This window comes from Cupressus sempervirens, chromosome 11 (assembly GCF_028749045.1).
Source record: "Cupressus sempervirens isolate cs-2001-9-10 chromosome 11, ASM2874904v1, whole genome shotgun sequence".
NCBI lineage: Eukaryota > Viridiplantae > Streptophyta > Pinopsida > Cupressales > Cupressaceae > Cupressus > Cupressus sempervirens.
The window spans coordinates 643,572,678-643,576,544 of record NC_143128.1 but is presented as its reverse complement, the minus strand read 5'-3'; positions in this window follow the sequence as shown (position 1 = coordinate 643,576,544).

Sequence of the window (3,867 nt, the reverse complement as noted above, 5' to 3'; positions counted from 1 at the left end):
TGGAGGATGACAAGTATATTATATATAGTCTCTTTGGCGAACACATCCCACTGAGAGTCTAAGAAAGAATGCCGCTCTGAGAGGTCATAGAGTTCGGGCCGAGACTATTTTCCATCAACTTCTAGGCGTGCCATGAACTTCCAGTATTTTCCCCACTTGGCAGTATACAAAATTTTAGTTTGAATGGGCAATCTCAAATAGTTATCGGTTACAACATTTGAAGATGAAAGCTTTGAACGAGAGGAAGATGGTATTAAGCCGAGCATGGTTCTTTCCAAACTGTCAATGTAATAGGTTGCACATACTCGATCAAAGAGCGTGGAGTTTCATTTTTAGTTGATGGTGCAAGGCATTTGGTCCCTGTATAATACATTTGAAGAGTCACGATAATAGACAAGATTTGGTGGATGTAGTAACATATGTGGCAAGAATCCAGATATTGAAACGGGGAATATTGGAATTTAAAACATCATCCAAGAAGGTTTATCTCCAAATCTGAAGGATGAAATAAGATGTGCCTAATATAGTAATCTTCTTCATTGCAGGTCACTTGTCAAGTATAACTAGGGGTTTTGACTCGATTCCATTTTATAGCAACAACACATGCTAGCCTATTAAAACATAACACATCCTACCATGGAGGTCCGGGTCATCAGTGTTAAACTTTATCTTTCCTTTCTTTATTAAAAAGAGAAAAAGTTGTATAATGTTGTAATGGGAGGGGAAGATAATATCAAATACATAAAAATGTTTAGGAAGGGAGAATCACGAATGATATGGTAAAGAAATGAGTTATGTAGTTACAAGATTTAGTTACACTTTAGGAGATTATTCTTTAAAAGGTGGAAATTGTAATCAATAAGGGGTTCCATATTTGGCCTTTTAGCATGGAGACTTTTTGGTGCAGATGGGGAGAATCTTTTTTGGTTTCTAATTGTAATGTAAAGGGAAGAGTGATATTTTGTTTTTCAACTGTAATTTGGGTGCAGAGGCAATGAGATCTTTATTATCTTTTTGTATGTTTGGAGAAAGGGGGTATTAGTATACTAAAACTTTAAGTTTGGATACTTATCTTCTGATTTTTATTAATCTTTGAATTATATTCAATTTTCTCTAAATACAACACTATTTCATTTATTTACGAATATGTATATTTCTTAGTCTTTGAAGCCTTGATCATTCATATTCTTAGAAAGAATGGATATGCCTTTCTTCTCTTTTAATTTATTTATAGTTTTAAGGTTTGAATAAATGGACTTTGTGTCACTGATGTGATGTTCTTAGTTGTTCACTTCTTCATGTCTATTCCATGTTCATGGGTAGATGTTTGTGTGCCTTTCTTTCTTTCAAGTCAAAAGTATGCATGTTTGTAGTGTAGTGGATTCATTGGAAATATCACACGAGGAGTTGTACCCTATAAAATTCAGTTAAGAAGATTATCAATCTCATGATAATATATCCATCTATTAGCAATGATTGCAAAATCTGTGCATCAGGTTTCATTTTGTGTTAATTTTTCCAAAGTGTGAATCTATTAACTAACATTATGCAATATTTGTTGTTAATTATTTATAGTTTATAAATATTGCAATAGGCTTTCTCACCTAGGTTTTACAGAGCCCAAAAAGAAGAAGAATTCGGTTATTTCCAAGTAATTCATAAGTAATTAATTTCAAAGTGCAAATGAAGAAACCAATAAAATATATATAGAAAAAATAAATTCAAAGAATAATGTTAACTAAAAAAAGACAATTTTACAAGAGACATGGTCATGTCACAATCAAATCAAACCAACATAAGAAAATATATTGCATTCTTGTCTCTAGAGGGACAATGAGGATAATCCTAGTTATCCTGTTAGATATGTTAACAATTTAGAGCCCATATTATTAAACCTTTCAAACACCATAAAAACATTTGACACATCTAGCTAATGATCTTGGAATACATGTAAATATTACAAAATGTTTCCAAGAAACACTCCAAATGTTGAATGCTTTCATTAAACAATAGTAATATTTCTACTATATTATCATTCTACTACATTCTAATGTGTCATTCCATATATATGATATATACTTTTTATTCTCATTCTTTCTTTTCTTTGATATTTGTGAAACATTTATAAAAAATATACATCTAGAATTTAGGATTTGGTGATTATAATATAGTTTGAATTGATCTTACTCACATATAACATGTTATATCATGTAATTTGCATATGAACAATAAAAGTTATATATTTTACTTATACTCTCTTGTCACAATATTTTCCATAATTTCTAATATTTCTTTTATTATTGATTACATTGTATAAGTGAAAAGTTTCAAGAGACTAAAGCTCATATCCTTGATCTATTCCTACTCTTTCTAACATTGTGGTTAGATTTTGAGGATCCAAAGAAAGTGAGAAAGAAAAGGTAAAATCAAAAGATATATCCATTTTTATGGTTAAAAAAATAAAAAATGAGAAGGGACAAATAATAGTTACTAATTGAAACATCTAAGTTTAATAAAATACTAAATCAAATAAAGAACCTATTTGAAAAAGATATGGCAAGAAACCAAGAGATATCGTAGAAGGGATTGCTTGTTAGCAATGGAAACGGAGATATAAGAAAAGTGATTGAAATGCATAGAAGAGAGAGGAAATATGTACAAAAAAATGACATTAAAGGCTATGAGTTAGAGAGTCTTAGAGGGATTACTATCATAGAAGATGAAATTGTTGGGATGATGATAAAAAATGGATGACATTAAAAGGGCTACTATTTATAATATCTGAGAAAAAGAGGGGTCAACATACCAAGAAATAAGTATAAATGAATGTGTCCATAAAATTATAAATAGACCTAGATCTCTATGAAACTTGATATAATTTATCACACTAAGAAATAATGAATAATTCTACTATCACATAATAAAATATATGTAACTCAATGACCACCTAGGCAAAGTAAGTACAATTTTATAAAAGATTATATAATATTAATGCAATCAAATTTCCTCTTGCAATTAGATTGTGGACACCTCTTGCTCTCTCATCTTGATGATGGATCACGTAGTGTGATTCAAAACGTTGATGAAAAATCTCTACATAGTCTAATCCAGGAACTTAGCATTATAGATTATATAATATTCAAAAATTACTAGAAAAATATTGGTAAGTGCACAAACTTGTGGTATTGTGGTACCAAAAAGATGCCACATTTGTTTTTTCTAATATAGGAAATAATGTGATTGCCCTATATCGTGATCGCCCTATAGCACTATCACACTATAGTGTGATCATGCTATGGTTTGGGTGGGATGAGCCTATGACTCATGAAATTGAAATACTAGTGTGATCACACTATTTGATATATCAATGAATAAGGTAGCGTGATTGAGCTGTAGTGTGAATGTCTTGTTGATAAAGTTATTAAAAAAAATTGAGTCATTTGTCATTTCTCTTCATTTTCTCTCACACAACTTTGGTGAATTCTTATTTTCCAAGTATCTCGAACATAGTGTTCATAGTAGTTTTCAACTGCATTTTGCATCAAAAATGGCTCCACGTCATCGAAAATCCAAAGCCAGCTGAAGTGGTATGGATTTTACCCCTTGTTTTTGTTAAATTTTGTGTTTTATAATGGTTTTTATGAATTTTGATTTGGATTTGTTTAGTTTTTAAAAATAGTATTGATTAATTGTCAAGTAATGTAGAAAATCCACCTACTTTAATCCTCCTATGAAAAATCCACCAATCCCAAAAAATCCACCACCACATGATTAAACCGAAAACCCTCAAAATGAAGAAAAACCACTTCCACGACCTCCACCAAATGAAAGACCTCCTCTAGGGACACACAATTTTTTTTTGAATGA